The 11,630-nt window shown below is 53.6% G+C and overlaps 1 pseudogene; it reads right to left on the bottom strand.

The window, feature by feature from the left end:
• Positions 1-2,642: 2,642 nt before the first annotated feature.
• Positions 2,643-9,918, bottom strand: LOC120394316 (annotated as a pseudogene).
• Positions 9,919-11,630: the final 1,712 nt, after the last annotated feature.

Genomic DNA, 11,630 nt, shown 5'->3' with positions numbered 1-11,630 from the left:
CCCCTGCATGCAGAGTGCTGCAGTTAGCTGAATGCTCCATATCCGCAGCCAACTCCAGGCTCATACTTTTAACTCCCTGAACCAACTGGGGTCCCATGAAGTGGGGCACTCACACCCCTCCCTCCAGCATAGACAAACCCAGTAGACATGGGCTCCAATGGAGCTGGAGGACACCTCATCTCCAGGTCCACGCCCAATGCTAAAATCTAGAGCCTGTTAACAGAAACACCTCCCCTGATCTCAAGTGGGGTATATGGGACACCGAGAGGGGCGGTCTTCATTACAATTCACCGTCAGTCCTCAGCAAGTATGTTGATCAATTGGAGGGTTCAGAGACGAGTCGCACAACTGATTAAAGGATTAGAAAAAATGCCCTGCAATGACAGACTCAAAGAGCTCAAGCTAATTAGCTTTACAAAGAGAAGGTTCAGGGGTGCCTTTATCTCATCTATAAGTACCTACCTGGGGGACAAATATTTAATAACGGGCTCTTCAATCCAGCAGAGGAAGGTCTAACATGATCCAATGGCTAGAAGTTGAAACTAGACAAACTCAGACTCGAAATACATTTTTGACAGTGACGGTAATTAACCACTGGAACAATTTCCCAAGGATGGTGATGGATTCTCCATCACTTGAGCACTGATCTCCTCCAACGCCTTTCCCTGAAGGACAGATGAGTTCTTCCACAACTGATGGGGAAAGAGTCCTAGAGTGTGCATGAAGAATAGTAACATGGGTACGGGGCTTTGCTGTGAGGATGCTCGCTCCTGGGCTAGCTTAACCTGGGTGCTAATCACCAGGGTTAATGGTGTAGCAAAGACATACCCAAAGTCATGGAAAAAGCTCAGCTGTACCTCAGTATGGCGCACGGCCAGAGACAGCAGTGAGCTCAATAAACCCAGATTATGTCCCACACCAAACAGGGGTGGGATCCATTCCTTCTCCGCAGCTGACTCCAATCTCCAGCCCCTGAACTGGTGGGGCCTCTCCAGTCCCCATGGCTGGGCACTTCCTCTTTCCTCCAGAATTTGCTACTAGCTAGGCCCACACAGGGGTTCAGAAAGTGACTCTCTGGCTCCCAGGTATAGTGAGCAGGGTTCTGGGTGGTGGCTGTGGCTGATGCTATACGTAGGCTTGGAAGGATTCAATTTTTATCAGTCAACGTCGATGAACATCTATTTCACCAGACAACCACAAACTGAAGCTAAAATATTTCCATCGATAATAACTGAAATTCACAGCTAGGCAAAGTAAGACAAGTGCTGCTTGTGAACTTCCTAAGTTTGACTTAATGCTATTTAGTTGTACATTTGACATATGATGGCGACAATTTGCGTCTTCACGGTTAAAAAGCTTTACCTTTTAATCTCAATGTCTATGGTCATTAAATAATGATTGTCTCTGCCCCCCAATTTCCAGCAACTACGAAAACTTAAATTGATAAAAATCAAGGGAAAAAAACCACTTAAAACCCATAATTTTGTGCACCTGTAAAAATGTAAATTGATAAAAATTGAAAAAAAATGCTTAAAATAAACATTGATATTATCCATCGAAATTATAAAAAAATTAAAATTGAATTCTGCCAAGCCTAGCTATAGAGAAGGTTAGACAGATGATCTAATGGTCCCTTCTGGCCTTGACCTCTGTGATGCTAAGTGGGGGTTCCCCCAGGGCTTCCATGATAGAGGGGACTCATTCCCAGACCCCAATCAGCAGCAGCCTAAACTGTTGTGTCCTGGTCAATGTCCCCTTGTAGTGACTGAGGCAGAATATAGGTGTGTGAGATCTTTGCCCCAGGAGCTGGGAAAAGTTCAGGTCCGGCCAGGGTGTCTCTGCCTGGAGCAGCATGAACAACACAACAGGAACTGAAATGGATCAGCCACAGAACTGCTGATTACTGCAGAGGATCCTGGGTATTGAAGGCATATGATGGTTTTATCACATTATGAACGAAGATGCAAGTGTTGAGCCCAGCCGGCCTCCAATGTCTTCCCAAATGACTCAGGTGGCTTGGCCATATGCTCAGTACATCAGAGTCAATATCAGCCCACTAGGTTTATGCATGATCCAACAAAAGCTGGATGGGAAGACCTCATGATCAGCCTCACACATGTTGGAGGAAGGTCGTGGCTTCCAACCTTGCCCGCCTCAGCCTTAATATAGAGCAGGCCACAACATTGGCAGGAGGCTGGGCTCTTTGGAAATGGGTGATCCAATGTGTTCACTCTATGCTTCACCAGCAGGAGAATGCATGAATGAATGGGCACTGGGAAAACAGAAGAAAGTGACTCTTTAATCTTGTGAGACTAAGAACAGGTCTTTTGGTTCCTTGGCGATTTTAAAAATTGGGGGGAAAAAAAATCATTTCAGGTTGGACTGAAAAGGAAATTTTTCAGCAAATGAAAGTAAAAAAAATTCATTTAGGGTTGAAACATTTTGATCTTGAGTATTTTAAACCTTTATTTACTTTGAAAAAGTAAAATTAAAGGACCTTTCTAAACACACAGTCATTTTGAAACAAAATATCTAAATATTTTGGCTTGATTATGAGCATTTTTAAACATGCGACCTTTTTTAAAATAAAAGGAAATTTTGAAACAAGTCATTTTGAACCAAAAAAAGGGATAGGTTTTGTTTTGAGCATTTTTATTTTTAAAAAATAAAATTCAAGGAGTTTCAAATTGAAAAACCAAAAGGATTTTCCCCCCAGAAAAGTCCAAACGAAACATTTTGATTTCTTCAGAATGTTATTTTTAATTTTTTCCCCTCAAAACCATTTGGCAAAATTGACACGAATTTATGAAACTGTTTGGCATTGCCAAATCTGCATTTTACATTGAAAAAAGGTTCAGTTAAAAAATGTCACCAACTTCTGCTCTCTAATCTCCTTCCATTTAAGTGTTCTCAGGTGTGACTTATGGGTGCAATATTTTTAGACGGAAGGAAGGGTTCACCGGCTGCCGGCAACCCCTTCATCAGCGCAATCAGTGCCTTGTCAGTGTGTTATTTATTTTATATTGAACTCTAGTTACTCTGCTCTTAAATTTTCTGTGCCCCACTGCTCTTCAAACCCTATCTTATACACGTTCTCTGGGGGCGATGGGGGAGTGAGCGGGGAGATTTGAGAACTGGGGAATTGTTCGGCATTGTGGGACAAGTACGTTAGCTGGTTGTTGCTGCTAAAACTACTGGGAGAGCAGCAGTTAGTGATGCCGACATTTAAATGGTCATTGTTAGGTTTCAGGGTTAATGACCAAAGGGGTAGTATGCGCCTCTCCCAGGGCCTGTTTCAGGCTGTCCGCAGACTCAGGCAGACGTCGGGAAGTTCCTCTTTGCAATGACAAGGGCTGCTGGAGAACGCCGATGGCAAGTGAGGGATTCTGTAGGCAGGGAGTAGCTAGAACTCTGATCCACCTCTGAACGCCTGAAGATGGAGGAACAGCTGCTCACAAAGGAAGTTTTAGGGGCTCCACAGCTGTGCAGTTCCTTTCTGTCCCTTCCCCAGGGAGCCGAACAGACTCTTTGGTCACTGCTAGGGTTTCCGTTGGTTTCTACCCAGGATGTCACCTGGCTCAGAGATGGCCTGCTGGAGGTGACGGTACCGCTCCCAACTGCTGTGACTGGGAAGAGGGAGCGTTCACAGGGCATGGCCCATTGGGAGGCTCGGAAGAGATGTGAGCCCACAGACAGAACTCACCTTGGAGATCAAAACGGGACTTGCCCAAGCCAGTCGGTCCTGAGCGCACGTCGTACCGGCTGGGGTGGGGGGCATCAGGAAAGTAACTGGTACCCCAGATGCCTCTCTGAGCTGAGTGGGTTACTCTACGACTTCTCTTTCCAGGGCACACGGGTTGTGCTAGGCCTGGGACCCTTTCCAGGCTGGCTGGGCTGAGATGGGCTCACTTTGGTCCCCTCTTTACCTGTGCCCACTCCAGCCGGGCCCCTCTCTTAGGCCGTGTGGGCTGGCATGGTGCCATCTCCAGCAGGGTCCCCTTTCCACGCAGGCTGGGTGGGGAGAGCCCCCTCTGCACCAGAGTCCCCTTCCAGGCCGTGATGGTGCCTTCCCGCCTGGGTCCCCTTTCCATGCCACCATGGTGCCTTCCCGCCCGGGTCCCCTTTCCACGCCACCATGGCGCCTCGGTGGCTGGGTCCCTTTCCAGGCGGCGACGCTGGCGCCTCTCCCGGTCAGGCTTCTCCTTCCAGGCGCCTCCGGCCACGTCGGGCTCGCCGGCTTTCCAAGCGGTGTGGGTGGCCACGTGGCGCTCGAGCAGGGTGCGGTGGGAGAAGTACTTGTTGCAGATACAGCACTGGAAGCGCTCGGGGCGGTGCGTGCGCATGTGGACGTTGAGGGAGCTTTTCTGGGTGAAGCGCTTGCAGCAGATGGAGCACTGGAAGGCTCGTGACGCCTGTGTGCGTCACCATGTGCTTCAGCAGGTAGTCCCGCAGTGAGAAGGAGCGCCAGCAGATGCTGCACTGGTGGGGCTTCTCGCCTGCAAGACAGCAGCACAGGAGGACATAGGACTGGAAGGGAGCTAAGGGGTCAGTGAGTCCAGACCCCGTCATCTGCAGCGGATCAGCTTCCCAGATACCCCTGGCTCAGCCCCAGCCCCGACACCCCCCGATTCCGGCTTTCTAGGGCGCAGCACTGGACCTGACACTCCTTGGTCCCAGATTTCTAGGGCAGAGTCCCAGCCCTCACATTTCACCCCAGCCTTGATCCCCCTGCCTCCGTCCTGGCTTCCTAGGGCTCATCCCCAGTCCTGACACACTGCCCCCCACCCCTCAAATCCTGGCTTCTTAGCTGACAGCTTCTGGGGAAGAAACGGACCATCCACTGGAAACTGGCCTCTGTATATAGGTGGATTTCGTCCCTGAGAGCAGATGGGTCCCTCTCTCTACAGCTCTGGGGAGACCCTTCACTCACACTGGGCACCCCAATCCCAAAGGCCTGCTGTCCTGGAGAAGGGAGGGGAGAGCCCCTTTCTAAACAGCTGTGTGTGACCCCAGCTGGGGTGAAGGAGAGGTGGCCAGCGTGCTCTGGCCAGGGGCAGATTGGCTTTCAGCCATAGAGGATGGAGGTGGGGATCGTCGCACTGCCGAGGCAGACTCTCCAGGAGGGGACAGCGCAGAGCCCTGGCCAGAGGGGAGAACCTGGGGCAGAGACCCTCATCCAAATGGGACGGAGTGGTGGAGAGTCACCAGGGCGATCCAGATCAGATAGCAAAAGCCCTCTGCTTCTTCCGCACACACAGTGATTGAACGCTCTCCTACACTGCACCACATGACCCCAGCTTAGGAGCCCCCTGGTTCGACCCTGGGGATGTCAACTGCGCGGTCGTCACAGTCATTCTCCATGAGTGCCCCGGCACCACCCAGAGCAGGAGAACAGGAGGCTGTTCATTGGCTGAGCCTCCGGTGCCACCCCTGCTGAGGCTCTTCCAGCCAATCACAGTGAGAGAATTCACCCTGCGGCTTATACCAGCCGGGGCGGGAGCAAAGGGTATCTGCCCCCAGCGCCCCATGCCCACCCGCCCCCTCACCTGAGTGGATGAACATGTGCTTGGTGTAGTTCTTGCGGGAGCTGAAGGTCTTCTGGCAGTGGCTGCACTGGTAGGAGGGCTCGGAGCAGCGGGAAGGCCCCGGGCGCTGGGCCTGCTCGCCGTGCAGGGAGCCCGTCACCATGGCGCCGGGGCTGAGCTGTACCATGTTGGCGGCGCCGGCCTCCTGCTGGACGCTGTAGAAGCTCTGGGCCACGCCGGGCTGTGGCAGGTGGAACTGGAAGATGCTGGTGGTGGTGGTGGTGCCGGGTCCGGCAGCGCTCACCTCGGCTTTCAGCTCCCGCTGGATGCCCAGGGAGGAGACGAACGCCAGGCCGCGGGGCTCGGGCGCCTGGGCTGGGAAGCTGGCCGGGGCTGGCTTGAAGTCTCCAGCCAGCGTCCTCATGTTGGAGGCCTCCAGGCTGCAATCGGTGCGGAACTTCTCGCCCTCCCGGGCTGCCCCCTGGCCGCCCTCCTCACTCTGCCAGGCTGGAATGAAGGACTCGGAGAAGACGTCCTGCCCGCTGAAGAAATCCTGCCCCTCCACGGCAGGGTAGTCTAGCTGGACGCCGTCCTTCCTGCTTGCCCCACCACTGCTGCTCCCACCCCCGGTGTCTTTGGCCTCGCTGCAGCTGGGAAAGGCTCCCCCACCACATTCCCCAAAGCAGCTTAGCTTTCCCTCGCCCTCCTCCTCCTCCTCGTCTTCCTCCTCCTCCTCCTCGTCCTTGATGATGACAGGCAAGGCGTCGGAAAGCTGGAGCCGCACCGGCTGGCGCTGCTTGCGGCTGTGGCAGCTGGGCTGAGCCTCAGCTGGGTGCAGCCCGCCATAGGGTCCCTCCCCGTCACTGCCGGCGGCTGCCAGTTCCCCCTCGGACGCTGCCCTCTCCCTGGCCTCCCCCAGCTGCCTCTGCTGGGAGGAGAGCAGGTCACGGAGCTTGTAGCGCACCTCCGAGGCACACAGCAGCTTGGGGGCCTCCAGCTGGGCGGTGCTGGGGGGCTCCATCTCGCCGGGCCGGGAGGCTGGGAGACCGACAGCACCTGGGCTCTCCTTGGTTTGTTCCTGGGGCTTAACGGCCAGCGGCCTGGGGACGGCGAGGGGCACAGAGGGGACAGCGACGGGCGGCTTGGGGCTGCGGCTCTGGGAGATGATCTGGGTGCACTCATCGATGACCGTCTTGATCTGGAGGATGGAGGCGGCCGTCAGGATCTGCAAGGCCTCGGACTGGGCCACCACCAGGGAGCCGCTGTACATGAACTCCACCAGCTGCTGCACCACCTGGCTGGGCACCACGGCGGGCACCTCGATCTCCGAGTAGCCCAGCAGCAGCTTGTCGTGGAAGAAGGGGCTGCCGGCGGCCAGCACGCACCGGTGGGCCCGCAGGGTGGCCTCGTGGATGTGCACGGTCACGTCGCAGAAGTGCCCGCCCAGGCGCTGCCCGTTCAGCGTCTCCAGCAAGGACTTGCTGAAGTTCTGCAGGTGGATGTAATGGACGGCCTCAGCCATGGCTGCTTCGTTCTGGGCAGAGTGGGCAAGGGGAGGGTACGTATCTCCGTGCCAAAGGCGGGGGGAGCGCTCAGGGCTCACCAGAGGGCTGGCTATGCATCAGTGTCACGTGGAGCAGCCTGGGGGAGTGGAAATGTCTCGAGATGCTGCTTTGAGCAGGGCTGTGGGGACGTGCTTCATGCAAAACCTGAAACACAGAGAGCGAGACAAGGAACATCAACTGCTGGGTGGTTGTCGGTGCCTTGTGATATCAGACTAGATGATCTGGGGTCACTTCTGGCCTTAAACTCCATGAATCTAAATAGCACAGCTGCCTCTAGCCCAAGCAGCCCCACTCTCCGCCTACCACCCTAAGTACCTCTCCTCCACTGGGCCACCCCTGCCCTCAGCTGACACGAAGCACGGACAGGAGCATTGGAAGAGCAAGAGTGGTTGTGGGAAGGGGTGAGCAAGGCGTAGAAAGGGGAGGGATCTGAAAGGCCTGCGCCCGGAGTGAGTGCTGGGTAGGGGGTGGCTAGTACCAGTACCAACGCTTAGCTTAGTTACACTGCTATGAGCTCAGGTGGGAGTTTGAAGTGCTAGAGTTTTACTGGTCTAACTCTCCGGGTGGACGCTCGTCTGATATAGGCCAGCACAGTTTGGCTGGGATACGCTGCAGCCATGCTAGGAGCGCTTTGCTGGTACAGACGGCTGTGCAGCCTAGTGGAGAGACATTGGGACTCAGGACACCTGAGTTCTATTCCCGGCTCTGCCCTGCTGGGTCACTTTGGGAAAGAAATAGGGGATAATGATACTGACTTCCTTTGTAAAGTGCTTTGAGACTGGGTTAAAAGCACTAAGAGGGAGGTATTAGTATTATGCAAGCAAAGCGCTCCAGGTGTTGATGTGAGAGGGCCTTGTTTGGGGTTAGTTTATATTGCTTTGGAAGGGGGTTAAGTTAACCAAAGGGAAGCACTCGTACACCAGAATCAGAGCGTCCCCATGGGACTTACACCAGTGTCACAGTACAAGTTTAAGTATTCTAGTACAATTAAACCAGTTTAACTTGTAAAACTTTCCCGCACAGACAATCCCTCTTCCTCTGTAGATACCACCACCACCTAGCTCTTACATACAAGAGGCAAGATGGGTGAGGTAACATCCTTTCTTGGACCAACGTCTGTTAGTGAGAGACAAGCTTACAAGCTACAGAGCTCTTATATGGCACGTCTCATCCACAGATCTCAAAGCATTTTATAAAAAGTGTCATTATTCCCACTTTAAAGATGGGGTAATAAAGTTCCTATTTTAGGTGCCCAAGTCCTGGTTTCAGCATCACTGCGATGAACTCCCCCTCCCCCAGCAAACCCTATGATGCCTAAACTCACGCAGCGCCCAGGGACGCACACAGCAGCCCCGCGCCAAGTGTCCGGATGCCCCTCTCCTGCCTAGAGCTCAGAGTGATTCACAGATTGGGGAAGATAGCTGTTTGCCTGCCTTATTCACGTGTGCGGCCTGATCTGGTACACAGGTTCAGAAGCTGCTGACCAGATTGGGCCTCTCAAGTGAGTTCACACAAAGCAACCACAGGGGTGGGGTTGAATTATAATTACATAATAATTAAAGTGTCATTGGAGCAGGAGAACTGAATCTTGGGTCTTCCACTGCCCGGGCAAGTGCTCCAACCACTATACTATGCAGTCACGCTCGTGTGCTCTCTCTCGCCCGCCCTCTCTTCTATCTAGAGTCATTGGGGTCAGAAAAAGAGTGAGACTGACTCTGCAGCCTGGTGCTTAGGGGGAACAGAACCTGAGTCACTCACATACCAGGTGAGTATCCTAACCACTGGGTTAAAACTTTCTTCCTTTCCTTAGCTTCTTGCTAAAATGGCATAAGGCAGGGGATCAGGACCCCTCAGGGGGTCATGAGGTTATTACTTGGGGGGGTCACCAAACCCCGCTTTGCCTCCAGCATTTATAATGGTGTTAAATATATAAAAAAGTGTTTTTATTTTATAAGGGGGGGTTGCATTCAGAGTCTTGCTATATGAAAGGGGTCACCAGTAAAAAAATTTTGAGAGCCACTGGCATAAGGCATCTCATGCCAAAGAGGGTTCCCAGCTGCAGATCGCTAGCAGAAATCCGCACTTCTCTGCTGCCTGGACTTAGGGATCTATCTCTGAGAGAGAGGTGGTAGGTGGGGGCTTAGCACATTTGTATAGCTTGTATAGCTTAGGTGGCTCCCTGACTAGTGTGCTGGTTTTCATGCATCTCAGTCTAAGGCACCAATTTCTGCCCATTCATTGCTTAGCTTAGGCACCTAACCCAGGCTTTGTGAATTGCAGTGATTCTCCCAGATGCCAGGACGACTAAATTATTTTGTGCATTCAGGCCTAAGTGACTTGCCCAGAGTCGCACAGGCGAGCGGCAAAGCCAGGAACAGAAGCTGGGTCTGATGAATCAGAGTCCAAGGCTCCACCCACTAGGCAACATTGCCACCCCCACGCAAGGCGCTGTACAAGGTGAGGGTTGCCAGTTTTTCTGGGTTTTGTGGTAGCTGTGGGGTGTTTCTTCAGGCCCCGGCTCCTGGAGCGAGCATCTCGGCTTCCCCTTATAAACTCGAAGGGGAGGGTCGACCCCTAACAGCTGCTGTGGAAAGCTGGGGAGCGAACACGCCCCGAAAGCAGAGAGCAAAGAAACGAGCCCAACACGTACTGTGAGGATCATTAAATCTCGTGGGTTTTAGGCCAAAGGCAGCTGGGGGGAGGGGGAGGGTGTCCGAGCGCTGGAGGCCGCAGCAGAGAATCACCTTCCTCATGCAGAGGGGAACCGGGAGAGAAACCCCCCCCCGAGCCAGGGAGAGAACCCAGGCGTCCTGGCTCCTGCCCCCCCCCCAGAGCCGGGGAGCGAACCCAGGCGTCCTGGCTCCTGCCCCCGCCCAGAGCCGGGGAGCGAACCCAGGCGTCCTGGCTCCCGCCCGTCAAGCAGACAAGCGCGCGGCTCAGGTGAGGGGCGGGGCTCAAGCCAGTTGAGGGGCGGGGCTTAGCGGCCCGGTGGGCGGGGCCCCAGGGGACAGAAGGCCCCTGGCTGTGGCTGGGGGGCGGGCCCGGGGCGCGGGGCGGGGCCGGGGCCCTGCGGGGGGCGGGGCGGGGCCTCACTCACCTCCTCGGGGCCCCTCAGCAACCCGCCGGGCCGCTTCCCTCCGTGACCCGGAACCGTATCGCCGCCCCGTTTCCGCCCGCCGAGCCACTTCCGGGTCCTGGCGGTTATCGACCATAGAGTGAGCGGCCTAGAGCGGAGAGGAGGAGCGGCAGGCCGCTACCAGACTGGAAATGGTGGGGGGGGGGAACCATAGAGGCCGGAAGTGCTATGGTAGCCGGGCGACCATAGAGAGGCCTCCCAGAGGCAGAGAGCGGCCACACGAGGTGTGACCTCCAGAGCGTGGCTCAGCCTGTGAGGGGGGAGGGGTTGGATTCCCCAGCTCCCCTCTGCTCCCCTCCCCCAGCTGAGCCTCCTCCAGTGGGGGGAGGGGGCTGGGCTGTGGGAGGGTTAATATACATCTAATTATCGACGACTAAAACCAAAGGACTTGATGAACATTTACTTTTTGCAAAAAAATAAAAAAATAAAAATAGATTTTTTAAAAAATAATCTGCAATTTAGTTTAAATTTAAAGATCATTTTGGCCTAAATGTTGCAATTAATCTCCTGCAGATTGAGAACAAGCTGGAAGAACTGCTTCATCTTCTTCACCAACTTCTCCTCTTGCTTGAGCCCCTTCCTTGGCTTGAAGGATGCCCACCACTTGCAGGATCTCCTGGAAGGGGTATTCAGGACCATACATAATGACTCTTGAGTCTGGGTCTGCAGGCAAGTCACCCCTCAGGATATTGGTATAGGGAAGCAAGTGGTGTGGAATGGCTGGCGCTCACTCTGTAATGTCCCTATGTCTACCTCAAAAAAGATATTCTAGCACTAGAAAAGGTTCAGAAAAGAGCAACTAAAATGATTAGGGGTTTAGAGAGGGTCCCATATGAGGAAAGATTAAAGAGGCTAGGACTCTTCAGCTTGGAAAGGAGAAGACTAAGGGGGGACATGATAGAGGTATATAAAATCATGAGTGATGTTGAGAAAGTGGATAAGGAAAAGTTATTTACTTATTCCCATAATACAAGAACTAGGGGTCACCAAATGAAATTAATAGGCAGCCAGTTTAAAACAAATAAAAGGAAGTTCTTCTTTACGCAGCGCACAGTCAACTTGTGGAACTCCTTACCTGAGGAGGTTGTGAAGGCTAGGACTATAACAATGTTTAAAAGGGGACTGGATAAATTCATGGTGGCTAAGTCCATAAATGGCTATTAGCTAGGATGGGTAAGAATGGTGTCCCTAGCCTCTGTCAGAGGATGGAGATGGATGGCAGGAGAGAGATCACTTGATCATTGCCTGTTAGGTTCACTCCCTCAGGGGCACCTGGCATTGGCCACTGTCGGTAGACAGATACTGGGCTAGATGGACCTTTGGTCTGACCCGGTATGGCCTTTCTTATGTTCTTATGTTACCTGTGTGGCCAAGACACCTGCCCCAGCTGTGAGAAGATGAATG

This window comes from Mauremys reevesii, unplaced genomic scaffold (genome assembly GCF_016161935.1).
Source record: "Mauremys reevesii isolate NIE-2019 unplaced genomic scaffold, ASM1616193v1 Contig50, whole genome shotgun sequence".
Lineage (NCBI taxonomy): Eukaryota > Metazoa > Chordata > Testudines > Geoemydidae > Mauremys > Mauremys reevesii.
This window is presented reverse-complemented; position numbering and strand designations above follow the sequence as displayed.